The sequence below is a fragment of the Camellia sinensis genome, chromosome 2 (assembly GCF_055761805.1).
Source record: "Camellia sinensis isolate YWXY chromosome 2, ASM5576180v1, whole genome shotgun sequence".
Lineage (NCBI taxonomy): Eukaryota > Viridiplantae > Streptophyta > Magnoliopsida > Ericales > Theaceae > Camellia > Camellia sinensis.
In genome coordinates this window covers 210,538,584-210,554,638 of record NC_138962.1, presented here as the reverse complement: position 1 = coordinate 210,554,638, position 16,055 = coordinate 210,538,584, and the positions used below count along the sequence as shown (strand labels likewise).

General features: G+C 35.9%; 1 long non-coding RNA gene across 1 annotated transcript in view; it reads right to left on the bottom strand.

Moving 5' to 3' along the window:
* LOC145820590 (uncharacterized) overlaps positions 1-11,368 on the bottom strand; it is a 28,361-nt gene extending 16,993 nt beyond the window's left edge. The window contains exons 1-2 of the long non-coding RNA XR_014362432.1: positions 11,245-11,368; positions 9,373-9,474 (exon numbers count right to left, since the gene is read on the bottom strand). This is a non-coding gene — a long non-coding RNA (uncharacterized LOC145820590). The remainder of the gene's footprint in view (positions 1-9,372; positions 9,475-11,244) is intronic.
* Between the last annotated feature and the right edge of the window lie 4,687 nt (positions 11,369-16,055).

Below are 16,055 nucleotides of genomic sequence, written 5' to 3'. Positions count from 1 at the left end.
CCTCGACTGCCCACAGCAGTTGTTCAATAGGATTGGCATCTGCCTTCACTTTGTTTTTTCCTCTGGCCTCAGCCTGGTCGAAGGTTTGGGTTGATATTGATATGTCATTACCATAGTTGGAGGCCATCTCCGGTTGGCTAAGTTCAATCACAATTCGCCCCAATAGCGGGGGCTCCTGGGGTATAAAACTCCCGGCATATGGTGCGGCTGGAGGTGAAGCTGACATTCCGTAGGCGAGATCCGTCACAGACCTCTGGAGATCACCTATCATCCCCATTAGTTCAAATGTAGTAGGCTCGCGAGCCTGATACAGCTAGGGGGTCCAGACCGGGTGCACAACAGGCGACCTGGGTGGATGTGACATATCAATGTTGGCCTCACTTTGCAGAGTGATCCCATGATCTAATGCAGCTGTCATAACCACGATCTCTTCTGAATTCTGCGTCGTCATAAGTCCTGCCTCAGCAAAGGGGGAACACTAGCTATTCTGTACCAGCTGTCCGAACTGAAAGAGACAACAAGCAACATTTCAGCCCAAATGGATCAAACACGGGTGCAGCGGAACAACTGTACTCTACTGCTCATCACTGTTCCCCAGAATCACTGTCCCCAAAACTGAACCTGATACCCGCAAATAACTGATTCTTAATAATATTGATACTGGTGCCCTCGGGCCTAATACTCAATCTTGCAAACTGATATGTGCGTTCCCTGTAGAGATACACTCTAAAAGCACATAGCAAATAAAGAGAGCCAAAACACCCCTATGTTGGGGTAGGGTTTCCCTGTCCTATTTTGTCAGGAACTAGGGTTCCACTATGCACGCAGCAGTTTTCAAACAACCTAACATCGGGTAAGCAACCTGTCCTAGCCTGGAATGGTCACTATGGATCTGAATATGCACTAGGTCGAATGGTCGAAAAGGGTGCCCTGGTAAAACCGGGGTTTGTGTTCCCATACTGTCAGAGCCCATAACCGGTCAGCCTTATGGTCATGCCTTGACAAGACAAGCCTCCGGCAAACAGTTCAGGAATGGCAGATGGCAAACACGGTGTCCTAGGCGCACCAATGCACATGCAATGCAAAGAGACACATAAATGAAATCAAAACAGGATATCACGAGTTCACGTCAAGCTCTCTAAAATATCATGCCACCATAGACTGTGTAACGAAACAAGTAGTTTTTCGTCCACCTGGTTTACCTGAATTCGTGTTTAATGGGGTTGGAGTAGTACCTCCCCCGTATCTGATTTCATCTGTGAAAGCTGGTAAACTGATTAGAAAGGGATGTAAAGGGTATCTGTGTTCTGTATTGACTGTGCCTATTGATGATACTACTAATGTGAACTGTATTCCTATAGTCAGAGAATTCCTAGACGTTTTTCCAGACAATTTGCCAGGGGATTTGACTGACAGGGAGATTGAATTTACCGTTGACGTGATTCCCGGAACACAACCAGTTTCTAAAGCTCCTTACAGAATGGCTCCAACTGAACTGAAGGAGTTGAAAGTGCAATTGCAAGAACTGTTAGACAAGAAGTTTATCAGGCCTAGCACTTCGCCATGGGGCGCTCCTGTTTTATTTGTCAAGAAGAAAGACGGCTCATTGAGATTGTGTATAGACTACCGTGAACTGAACAAGGTAACTGTGAAAAATAAATACCCATTGCCACGTATTGATGACTTATTTGATCAGTTACAGGGTGCTCAAGTATTTTCTAAGATCGATCTCAGATCGGGGTATCATCAACTGAAGGTTAAACCGGAAGACATTGATAAAACTGCTTTCAGAACGAGGTATGGACATTACGAATTTTTAGTTATGCCTTTTGGAGTCACAAATGCACCAGCTGCATTTATGGACCTCATGAACAAAATTTTTAAACCGTACCTTGACAATTTTATTGTTGTATTTATTGATGACATATTGATTTACTCCAAGAATATAGAAGAACATGAACATCATTTGAGACTTGCCCTACAAACCTTAAGAGAACAGAAACTGTACGCTAAACTGTCTAAATGTGAATTTTGGCTTGACCATGTTATGTTTTTGGGGCATGTTGTTAGCAAAGATGGAATTTCTGTTGATCCGCAGAAAATTGAAGCTGTAGTGAACTGGCCTAGACCAACAAATGTGACTGAAGTCCGAAGCTTTTTGGGTTTGGCTGGATATTACAGAAGATTTGTCAAAGATTTCTCCAAAATTGCTCTACCATTGACTCAACTGACACAAAAGGGGACATCATTTGACTGGACTGACCAAAGAGAATCTGCCTTTCAGGAGTTAAAAACTCGATTAGTGACTGCACCGATTCTTACCTTACCTTCAGGTACGGATGGCTACACTGTATTTAGTGATGCTTCTCATAAGGGTTTGGGGTGTGTTTTAATGCAGAATGAGAGAGTTATTGCTTATGCTTCCCGTCAACTGAGACCGCATGAAAAGAACTACCCGACCCATGATCTGGAACTTGCTGCAGTAGTATTTGCACTGAAAATCTGGCGTCACTATCTGTACGGGGTAACATGTGAAGTATATACCGATCATAAGAGTTTGAAGTATTTCTTCACACAGAAAGAACTGAACATGAGACAGCGGAGATGGCTAGAACTGATAAAGGACTATGACCTACAGATCTTGTACCACCCGGGAAAAGCCAATACCGTTGCCGATGCACTGAGCCGGAAATCGATTGGAAACTTGGCATGTTTGCTTACCGGACAGAAAGAGTTGCTTTGTGACCTTGAAAAATCTGAAATTGAAATTGTTTTGCGAGAACAAGGTGGAACCTTAGCTGCTATTTCTGCTCAACCGGCACTGATTGAAGAGATTAAAGAAAAACAACAACTAGATGACTTCTTGAAGAAGATCATCGAAGAAAGAGAATCTAAACCGAGACCGGGATTCGAATTTGAGAACAATGTACTGAAATTTCAAGAAAGACTGTGTGTACCGAATGATATTGAACTGAAAAGGAGAGTTCTGCACGAGGGCCACAACTCGAAATTGTCTATCCACCCGGGGAATACGAAAATGTATCAAGACCTGAAACAGAATTTCTGGTGGCCAGGAATGAAGAAAGAAATTGCTGACTTTGTGTCCAAATGTCTTCATTTCCAACAGGTCAAAGCCGAACATCAACGACCTACCGGATTACTGCAACCCCTACCCATACCAGAGTGGAAATGGGAGCATATCACGATGGATTTTATCGTTGGACTACCTCGCTCCAGAAAAGGTATGGATTCAATTTGGGTTATTGTTGATAGACTGACTAAATCTGCTCACTTCTTACCTGTCAAGACAATTTATAATGCGGATAAATTGGCCGTGATTTATATTGATGAGATTGTGAGACTACATGGAGTGCCTGTGTCTATTGTTTCTGACAGGGATTCGAAGTTTACATCGAGGTTCTGGCAGAGCCTACAGACTGCATTGGGTACTGAATTGAGGCTGAGTAGTGCCTATCATCCTCAGACAGATGGACAGTCAGAAAGGACCATCCAAACTCTGGAGGATTTACTGAGAATGTGTGTCCTTGATTTTCAGGGAAACTGGGAAAGTCATTTACCATTGGCTGAATTCGCCTACAACAACAGCTACCATTCGAGTATTGGTGTGGCGCCTTTCGAGGCATTGTATGGCAGGAAATGTAGGTCTCCGATCTGCTGGGCAGAAGTTGGAGATGGGCCTTTGCTTGGGCCCGAGATTGTATATGAAACAACTGAAAAAGTGAAACTGATACAACAGAGACTGAAAACTGCACAGAGCAGACAGAAGAGTTATGCTGATGTCAGAAGACGAGACAGAGAGTATGAAGTGGGTGATCACGTATTTGTAAAAGTGACACCGATGAAAGGCCAGACTCGTTTTGGAGTCAAAGGCAAGTTAGCACCGAGATACGTCGGACCATATGAGATTATTGAGAAAATCAATCCGGTGGCGTATCAGGTTGCGCTCCCTCCTGAAATGGAGCACATGCATAACGTCTTCCACATCTCTATGTTGAGAGACTACCTTCGGGATCCTTTCCATGTGATAGAGCCTACCCACGTAGTGTTGAGTGATGACTACACTTACGAGGAACGGCCCATACAGATTGTAAACAGACGGATCAAGAAACTGAGGAACAAAGAGATCCCACTAGTGAAAGTTGACTGGCAGAACCACGGTGGCATGTATGCCACGTGGGAAAGGGAAGAGGACATGGCCAAAAGATATCCTGAACTGTTTCCACTGAACCCTGTTTTCTTCCAGAACGAAGGTAACTCGAGTTTAGAGGACTAAACTCTTTATAAGGAGGGGAGACTGTAACAACCCTCATACTGTTTACCGATTAATGACTGATTAACTGCTAATTACTGTTAACCGAGACTGATCATGACTAATAATTGAACTGAATCACGTACTGAACTGACTGACTGGAATCTGGAAGTAATTGACTGACTGTATCTGTTTAAATGCATAGCACATCTGTTTGAATTGCATTCTATCTGTTGATTGATTATTTGATCTGTTCGTGTTTTACGTTTAAACTGCTAATTGAAGGCCTTATCGGCGGCCGAATCCGGAATTGATTGATATTTTATGGCCATTGTATTTATGTAAAATTATGGTATGGTTATCCGAAAACTAATTAGGTATGATTAAATTAGATTAAATATTGATCAATTGCAGAGTTGGCCTTATTTACCGAACTACCCCTAGTGGACCACTATCTCACACACACACTTGAGCCTTATACATTGAATCAAACATTTCTTTAGCCTATTTGTGAGACCCTTAGCCGACCATAGAGAGAGAGAGACTTGAGGAGTTGAGTTCATCTCCATATTGCTTAGAACTTGAAGAGAATTGAAGTGTAGATTGCTAAATTAAGCTCCTAGTCTTCTAATTCCAGACCTAAGGTAGAGTAATTCCCCTCTTGCTTATGAATTGAGCTTGTTCTTGCATGATTCATGTCAAATTAAGGAGCTAAGTCTTGTTTTAGTTCATACATGCTGAAATAGAACATAATTCATGCATGCATGTTTGAATTGTTGGATTTTGAGTTGAATTCATGGCAAATTGTCACATGCATGTCCATAATTTTGTAATGGTCCATGTTTTCATCTTGTTTGTGAATCAATTGGCTCACTAGAGCATGTTTTGAAGCTTGAAAGTTATTTAAAGATCATGCATGTCATGTTTGAAGATCGTTCTTGAAAATGATTTGAAATTGAGTTTGAATTAAACACCCTTGGGCTTTGATTTCTCAAATTGAGCTTTGAATCATGTTTAACTATGTGTTTACAAATGTTTTCTGGAAATTCAGCCCAAGAGGTCGAGTTTTGAGTTGTTTAAACTTGGTTTTGAGCTCGGAGGTGCAATCTGGAATTTCCAGATTTCGCATTTCCGCTCGAGCGGGGAAAGTGCCGCTCGAGCATGGAATTCGAGCATCCAGCATCTCTGCACTGTTTTGCAGTCCGCTCGAGCGGAGGATTGGGTGCTCGAGCGGAGTCGTGTCTCAAGCTCGAGCGGGCGTCGAGCGGAGATTTCACCCATCCAGTACTTTTACAGTACGCTCGAGCGGGAAAGTTTACGCTCGAGCGTGTACCTTTGTTTGCCTGTACGCTCGAGCGGGGAAACCTGAGCTCGAGCGGGACTCTGTTTTTCTAAAAATGCTTTTAAATGTACATCTTTGCATCCTCATCCCATTCTGGGCATTCTTAGGCCTAGTTTAAGACATCTTAATGAGGTTATAGATGTAGAACACACCGAGGCATTAGGGATTAAGTTATTACCTTTCCCAGCTGTGTAGCTTAGTGTGTGTTCAATCTGTTAACTGTGTAGGGTTGGCATTTCGAGGAGACGCTCTAGCCTACTGTAGCCCAGAACTCTGTGAGTAACAATTGTGTAAAGATATGTTCAACTGATTATCTTTTGAATACTGAACTGAACTGTTTACTGAACTGGCATTATTTATTGAATCAATGTATGTCCTTTATTTCTGAACTGTACTATGGCATCCTTAGCACCTACTGTTTACTGTTACTGTGACAGAATTCTCTGTCGGTTCCCTCGTGGAGCCACTACTGTTTACTGACTGATGGCCATCATTACTGTTCGGTCTTCTAGACCTACTGTTTACTGTTATGCTAACGGATGTACCACATATGACTGTTTACTGTACTGAATAACTGAATGACTGATTGAAATGAACTGTTTTCATACTGCAAGGACATTCATTCTTAACCTCTTTACGCTTTATGTTATTCACTGGGCTTTAGCTCACTGCTCATATATATATGTAGGTGTTCAGGCACCAGACCGCAGTTAGGAGCGTCAGGGTTACTCCAGTTTTGTCAAGCCAGCCTTTGTGCCTCACCGCGAGGTTCCGAGCCTATCTGCTAAGGCTTAGGGGTGTTTTAGAAGTCCCCCTTCTGTACTGTCTTACTGTTTTGTAATAACTGGATGAATTGTTTAGACTGACTGTTTACCGTACTGTTATCAAGGGATTAAGTCCCTGTACTGTGTGACTGTAAATACTGTATAGACTGTACTGTTTGTATATGTGAATGCATGAAATCTTTTCATATAGACTGTCGCAGCTCATTGGGCATTGTTTACTTACTGTTTTGGCTTCCGCCAGGCCCTGTACTCTGTTTTACTGTACCACTGTTCTGCAGGCCTTCGGTAATCTCGGATTACTGGCCGGTTACGGTGCTAAACCCATAGGGCCGGGTTTGGGTCGTGACAACGACGATCAGCAAGGAGACAATCTGCGCACGCGAGAGAGAGAGAGAGAGAGAGAGAGAGAGAGAGACGATCTGCCAGAGAGAGACGAACTGCGACACAGACGAAAAACACACAGAGAGAGACGACCTTCGAACTGATGAAAGAAGAAGAAAAATGAAACAAAGGAGGACATACCCAGAGACGACGTTCAAGTTCTTCTTCACCTTCTTTCTCCTCTGTCTCTTTGTTGACCAACAAGCTAGGGTTTTTGTTCATAGCCACCAACGATCCCATCTCGGACAGGATCGCGTTTCTCTCTCTATAGAAACGCGATTCTTACACGTTTCTTTCTAAGAAACGTGGAATCGCATTTCTTACGAAGATTCGTCACCTGGTTGCATGATTCCTGCAACTAAGTACGGGACATGACAATTTCTAAAAAATGGGAACAATGACATGGCAGGGGACACAGCAAATTTTTTAATTTTTTTTTAATTTTTTTTAATTTTAATATACATTAATTATTTTATTTATTTATTATATTTTTTAAATAATGTGTTCCAATTAATTTTTTTATTTTATCTTACACAGTTGCACGAAGTGGGAGCGGGAGCGGGAGCGAGAGCGTGGAATCGTAGATATTTCAAGAATCGTTAGTTTGGAGCGTTTGTATATATTTCAAATAATATATAAAAATATATTGTAAGATTATATTTTTTATGGGACTATATATGTTATAAATAAATAAGAATTACTCCCTTCGTCCCAAAATAATGGTCCCTTTTGGGGAATCCAACTTTTTTTGGTAGTATAATTATTGCATTTGAAAGAAAGTTGATTTTTCAAAATTATCCTTTTGATAGTACATTTTTTGGGAATATCAATGTCATAATTGTACTTTTTATATTGTTTATTAATTTAAAAAAAGGGCAAAATAGGAAATTTATATTATTTTTGTACTTGATTTTTGAAGAGGGACTAATATTTTGGGACAATGAAAAATGGAATAAGGGACATATTTTGGGATGGAGGGAGTATAAAAATTATATGTTAAAATATTCTAGTTACATGCTTTTATTAGAATTTTTTTAATTTATTCTAAAATATTTTTATTACTTTTTTATCTATTTATTCTAAATTTTTTTTTGTTAATTTTATCTATTTATTCTAAATTTTTTTTGTTAAAATTTTTTTGTTTTATATTATTTTCTTAAAAAAATAGCATAATAACATTAATTCAATAAATATAATATATAAATAAATACACATAAATTTATAAAGATAATATATAATATATAAATTAAAACAGATATATATATATATATAATTTATAAAAGTTATATATAATATATAAATAAAAACATATATTTATAAAAACAAATATATATATACATAATACGTATTATATATATATATATATATATATATCTTTAATCTGAGAAGAGAAGATCACAGAGAGAGGCGTCGCGTGAAGACCAGCGGAGAGGAGAGAGAAGTCGCGGTGGCTTGTGTGCGACTCGCGAAGACCAGCAAGGAGAACGGGAGAAGTCTACGATGGCCTATGTAGGTCTTGCGATGGCCAGCGATGGAGCTCCGATTGAGAAGAAGACAGATTCGTGATCAGATTCACGTTTCTTTTGCATCAAAATTGCGATTCTTCAACGAATTTGAATCAGAAGCGCATAATTGCGCTTCTGAGGAAGAATCGTAAGCAGCATGAACGATTTCTGCTACTAAGATTTTACATACATGTATTTATTTATTTATTAATATATATAAATATATATTATCTTATAAATATATTATATGTTATATAATAATTATTATATAATATATAATAATAATAGTTATTATTATAGTTATTATAATAATAGTTATTAACTATTATTGTTATTATGTATAGATAGATACAAATAGATATGAATCAACAGAGATATGAAAAGTCAAGAAGATAAAACAACAGAGAGAGGGAGAGAAAAGCAAAGCGATCGATGGATCGCGATCGCAAGGGAGAGAGAGAAGGCGAAAGAGAGAGGCTTTTCGAAGTCATCTGGGTGTTCGACTGGAGGTCTTCGATCTTCGACTGGATGGAGCTTCGACCAAGTTCTCTCTTGCTCTTCCCTCTTTCATTTCTTTTATTGTCTGTAAAAAGCCGTGTCCGAGAGAGAATAGGCAAATCCGACACAGATCCCACACCCGCACCCGTGTCGTGTCGTGTCGACACGGGTACTTCACTCCAAAGTGCCAAGTCCATGTAACACAGCCCTCAAATATTGGGATTGGTGGGCATAAAATTATCAAAATATTCAAAAGCTAGCATTCTACATCTGTAAAACAGCCTGCTTTGCTGCTTTGATCCATTGATGGGATTTATGGTTCAACAATTTCTAATTTTTGAAAGAATATGGTGTAGAAGGTTCCCTAAAGAGCACTCAAAAACTTTTGACATAAATATTAGTTTCAAACATCATGATGGATGTGCAAGTCTTTTCAATCAAACAAAAACGAATGATTTTCATCATTTGTAAGTAAACCTTAAATAAATAAGCTGTAAAGAAAAAAAATGCCCACTATATATTGACTACACAATTTGTTAACATATACAGAACTCACTTAAACTACACTCAATTAAGTATACATTTTCATACCGCGCGCTTCCGCTTTGATCGCTTACTCCTCTTTGGCCTAGAATAATCTGGAGCCGGTTTGCTTCCATTAGAAGCATACACCTCATCTAGAACCTCTTCATCCTATAGAAAAAATTGAATTAATGTCTAACCCAGATTAAAAAGCAGTAAGCATTTATAACTAATAAATAAAAATTGCAAACTCTGTTAGATTTCACTTATTGTGGAGTTTATAAAGTTGGGGATCTACTTTACCTTCCATTACATAAAACACCAAGTCCTTGAATTCATGTAGATATGTCTAAATATATCTTTCAACTTTAATTATGCCTATTTTTAATTTTTTGGTCATGAAAATCAAGAAATCCATCATAACATTGAAAGTATACTGATTAATTGCTACAAAATCAGGCATTATCATGTATAAGAAACAAAATTCCTTAGAATGATTAAAAGCTTTTTAGTTAATACTACCTTGATGCAAATAGTTAGGTAAAATGATATTCTTGACTTTCTCAAAAGTCTTATAGGAAACAATTTGTGGAAGAAGTATAGAAAAAGAATCCTTCAACTCTTTGCATCACCAAAAAAACTGCAACTCATACACAATGGACATGGTTAAGTTGCTACTTTAGTTAATGTCATTAAAAACAAAATAAAAATTTGTTACTTTCCTTCACTGGTAATTCAAAACAAGCATATCCTAATGATTCACCATTATTACTCATGAGTAATCATTCACCGATACGTTTTCAAATTACATTCATCCAAAAATTTTATTTGCCATAGTAGTCTCTATTCCATATTTGGACGTTTAATTTCTAGAATTGTTGTAGACTAAATGTTTACAAACATATACTTGTGTTGTGTCAAGTTGTCAACTACTACTTTAGATATTGGGGAACAGTCAAGTCTAATAATATCAACAACCCAAAATCTCTAGGTAATTTTATTTATAAACATAGTAATAATATTAAATCAGCTAAACAATCTCCACACATAGCACAGCTTCCCGAAATCATATCACCTGGGAACTACTACTCGGTACCGACTCAGAAGACTGAGTCAGGACCCCCCCCCAAAAAAAAAATACTTAGGTAATTTTATTTTTATTTTGAAAAATGAAGAAGAGGCGTACACGTGCGGGAGGTGAGGGACCCCCAAAAAAACATATACTTAGGTAATTAAATTTGCGAGTAAACTCATAAGAATTCCCAAAAGTTATGAAGATTTTTATAAGTAAATTATCATAAGTTTAGATTTGTCTCTAAAAGATTATTTTTAGGGACCAAATCTAACTAGTCCCTAAATATTTCTTGTAGTAGGCAATTTACTGTCATTAGTTGAGTAGTAGGCAATTTACTGTCATTAAGATCTCAAGAGTTTGATAATATACACACACAAGTTCAATCCATCGATGAAGAAGAGGATGATTTAATGAGAGAAAACAGAGATAAACCCAATCTGACAACATATGGAGAGTTTGATACATAAGGCCAACTGAGAGACGATTCATTCATCATTCTTATTCTTAGTGAGAGAAAACAGAGAAGAAGGCCGTATATATATATATACACACACACACAAGTTCAATCCATGTAATAATCAAAAATTGGAAATCAAAAAAAGAAAAATGATAGTGTAACACTGAAAACTCACTGAAACAACAAATTAACAGCATACGAAATACAGTATTGATCGAACTATGCGAGAAAACAATTCTTCATCTCCAACACGCATTAGATTGGATATACAATACATATATACACACACAAGTTCAATCTATGTAAAGAATTCTTCAATTCCAACATGCATTAAGATATATATATACACACACAAAAAGTTCAATCTATGAAATAATAAGAAATTGAAAGTTCGAATTGGAGCTCTTACAGGTCGATTACGGAGATCGATTAGAGAGAGAAAGAAGCGCCAACATTTGAAGAAGATTGAGCTCCTAATCTGCCTTGGAGCTCCCAACTTTAGGGCTGAAGATTGAGCAAACCGTTGAAGTGAGAATGAGCAAGTTAGGGCCCGACTTTTTAATTGTTAAAATAATAAAAATATTTGGTCTCAAAATATTTTTAATGGATAATGACGAAAATATTTGGTCCTAAAGATGATAATAATATATTAGCAACCAAATTTATTAGTTTTAAAAAATTATGTAAATATTAGGTGAGAATATTAAGACTAGATTTGGCAAGTCCTAAAAAATTTAAAAAGTTAAAAAGTTATACAAAAAGAAAAAAAGTCATTATTATTTATAAATAAAAAATATTAAAAAAATATTTTATACATTTTTGTAATGCAAAAGTTTTCATTACACTGTCAGCCGTACTGTCCTAGCAAGAAGGTAGGTCATACACTTTTTGGGCAAAAAAAAAAAATTACATATGTAAAGCCACAAAGTTTGATGGTAATATTAGGCCCTTGGGGGCCCACTAAGGGTTCCGTTTTGATAATCTGAACCGTGCAATATGTAGAACTCGTCGAGACTATATGCCTGTAAAAAATCACGTTAATTGAATATCGTTAACGATATGATCAAATTAGTTTTGTATAAACAAAACGGATGGTGTGATAGTTAACTGTTGAAAAAAAAACTAATCCAGTCATATAGCTATCGATATCCGATCAACGTGATTTTTTACACGAATATAATACTTGACGAGTTGTACATATTGAACGGTTCAGATTATTAAAATGGGACCTGTGGTGGCCGCCATGGACCGACCATCATTGTCCAAACGCTTTGCCCCGAAGGAGGTAATAATTTACTATGTAAGACACATTGCCCCCAGCAAGGCAGCCATACTACCTACTCAACTTTCTTCCCCTATACATTTTATTTATACAATTTTTTATTACACATTTTTTCGTAACTCAAACATCCATATTTTTTTCCTTAACTTTTTAGTCAAAAAAGATAAAAATTGCACTTATTTAAAATACGCCAAACAACCCCTTAATCTTAAGATCACGGTCAAATGCAAGAAATTTTTAAAAATATTTTACATTATTTGACACACTCCCCAAAAAAGTTAACTTTTGCTATAAAAAATAAAATAAAATAAAAAAGTCACAAAAACATTTGTCATCAATGGTCGAATATAATTTTTTTCATTTATAAAAAAATTACTTTTTAACAAATTTTCAAAAACATCAACTAAAAAAACTATTAAATTTGTATATAGTTGATAAATTTAGATAGAAATTAAAAACAAAAATGTGTGTGAAATATATTTTATTTACATTTCATTTTTTTTCTTTTCCCTTTAAAAATTCTTACCTAAATTTATGAACCAAACATAACATAATTTTTTTTAAAAATCATCAAAAAAATTGAGGTTAAATTACAAATAAACTTTCTGAGATTTGTTTAAAATACGAATTGTCTCATATAGTTTAGGAAATTACATCTCGCCTCTTCAAATTTTTAATTTCATAATAAAATGACTCATTTTATTAATAAATCATCAAGTTATTTAATATTTTTAAGAGCATTGTTTAAGTCTAAAAATTAGACCCGCTTTTCAAGCCCAATGATGTGGCAATCAATTAGAATATCTAAGGTAACACACACACGCGCACACACACGCTCTCTCTCTCTCTCTCTCTCTCTCACATATCTTTATTCAATTAGAATATCTAAGGTAACTCTCTCTCTCTCTCTCTCTCAAATCTTTATTCAATTAGAATATCTAAAGTAACACTCTCTCTCTCTCTCTCTCTCTCTCTCTCATATCTTTATCTTCTATAATCATTAATCAAACATATCACTGGGCTTAGAAAATGTGTTTGTATATCATTTTTCTATTTTTACTGATGTGAAAAATATATTTCAATTAATAATTTTGATAATTTTATTATTACATAAGGGAATAGTTAAAATTTTATTTTTTTTAATTAATTATAGCATAAATTACACTTTGTCCCCTTCATATTTGATCACTCTCCCACTTTGGTGCTTAAAATTTGTTTCTTCTCATTTTGACCCTTCATGTTGCAAGATTTTCTTAGTTTACTCCTAAAACTAACTTCAGTTAAAAATTATGTAGAAAATTACACATTGACAATCATATGGCATAAAAATATTTTATTATATATAACTCATACCACTTACACAAATTCAAACCCCAATATAATAATATATTTTTATGTTTTATGATAGTTATTGTGACATTTTCTAATCTAATTTTGAACCGAAATTAGGATTATGAGTAAATTGGAAAAAAATTGAAACATGAAGGGTCAAAGTGCGAAAAAATAAATTATAAGGACCAAAGTGAGAAAAGATAAATTTTAAGGATCAAAGTAAGAAAGTGACTAAATATAAAAAGGATAAAGTGTAATTTATCCTTAATTCTATTAAATAAAAAATTTTGACAAACAAAAATTTATAATTTTTCAAATTACAAGTAACAATTTGTATTTGTCATTTACTAAAAAATTAACCTCAAACACCAACTATCCTCCAAGAAACCAACTGTGTCCTAAGAGCATCTCTAATGGAGTTGTTAAAATTATGTATTAAAATATGTTATATGATCAAAAGTGATAAAAGTGAGATCTAAAAATATGTATTAAGAATTTATAAATTTAGAGAGTTAATGGTGGTACAATAAATGTATTAAAGTGTATTTTAAAGATATATAGATATATATAAGTAATAAATAAAATAATTAAATAATATAAAGACCCATTTTAGGAAGTAAGTTAAAAGTTGATTTTTTAGTTTTTTAAAAAAAATATGTAAAAAAATATAAAAATGATTAAATATTAAAAAATTAACTTTTAATCATGTTATCAAAATAGGTATAAAAAAAAAAAAGAGGGTGCAGTGAGTCCCACCATTACTGCACTGTCAAGTGTACCTCCTTTATCTGGCTAATTTCCCTGACTATGACATTCTTAAAAGTTTAGTGTAGGATGTGTTTTTTACTTTATTCCCATTATAGGGTAAACCAGCTTTACCAATGCCGTTTATGGTGAATAAAAAATTAATAAAATTTTCCTACACAAAACCGGCTTTACAAAAGTCATTTCTAGTTAACACAATAAATTTGACTTAATTAAAAACGGTTTTCGTAAAACCATTTTTTAGTAAATTTTTTTTCCCATTTATATTTTCAACATAAATATAAATTGCCAAAAATAATTTAATTCAAAAAACGATTTTACCAAAGCTGGCTTATAATACGTCTTTACTAATGTTGTTTTCTAATACAGCTTTAGTGAAGCCGTTTTTATTAAAAAAAAATTGTTTCGTTTGTCTTTGTTTTGGGTCATAAGGTGATATGCTCCAACAGTCTGAAGCAAACCCACACAGTCTGTACTTCGACAAACAACAACAAAGGGAGAGACTCAAAGAGCATTGTGGAGGAGGCTAAGAAGACGAAGGCCACCGTGAGAGCTGTAGCAAGAAGGAGGAAGAGAAAGACCTCAAAACATCGTCGCACCTCTCCCATCATCGGCATTGAGGTTTGTTTTGGATAAATTAGGGTTTACATTTTTGATTGGGGAATTTAAAGTTCAAAATTAGTTTTTTTTTTGTCAAACTCTAGACATTGACAGCAGATTGTTTATGCTGTCATGTCTAACATTGTAGTTGTACTATACCCTGGTCCTCATCCCCTGCGTCACGACCCAAACCTACCCCTAAAAGTTTGATCCATGACCAGCCTGTACATAGGCCTCAAAACAAAATTTTACGAATACTTATTCAAATACGGGGCCATAAGCGGAAGCAAATATCAATATGAAGATAACGTCCATTGAGCTCATGTATACATGAAGGTTTAGAGTAACTTAAGCATTTAAATACCCTTTCATATGTACATATATAATCACAGAATTATACAGATCTCACACACACATTTACATAAGACTCAATAACTTATATAATTAAATTAAAGAAATCCCAATACAAAACTAAGGCCTCAACGCTGAGGCGTAACCCAGGCGGCTTGACAAATAGGTGAACCTCAATGCAACTCTAGTGTCGATTCTTGATGGCTCACCTACATAAATATACATAAAAAAGGAGTGAGCAAGGCTCAATGAATAATAGCAATGTAAGGAGGTTAGTTAAACGAGCATAGTCTTAGAGAATGTAAATATGCATATCAAACCATACGCAGATCTTATTCATAATCATATTTCAAAACGGCCTCAGGCCCAGTTGTAATACAGAACGGCCTCGGGCCCATGTATGATACGAAACGGCCTTAGGCCCACATATAATATAGAATGGCCTCAGGCCCACATATGATATGAAACGGCCTTAGGCCCACATAACGACAGCTGTCTAGAGCAAAATAGGGAAGATGGAACATCGACATGTCTCCATCCCTCTTAGCGTAGAGCCATTAGTCATATACGGTTCATATCATTATAGAGTAGACGGAATATCGACATGTCTCCATCTCCCTCGGCCTTAGGGCCATGAGACACAAACAATTTACATCACAACGGCCTCGGGCCCATTTTTAATAATAGGAACAAAACGACTTTAAACCCATATCAATGCTATTGTTCAATTATGTCCTTTAATTTAATCAAAGCATAATGTCAATGGTATATGCCATTCACAAACACAATACATAAGTCATAATCACAGTACGTAAGTAAAACATATCGTTACATTACTATAACTCATGGTGATAGGTTTTTGGTAGCAATGGGACGATGTCCTCGTCTTG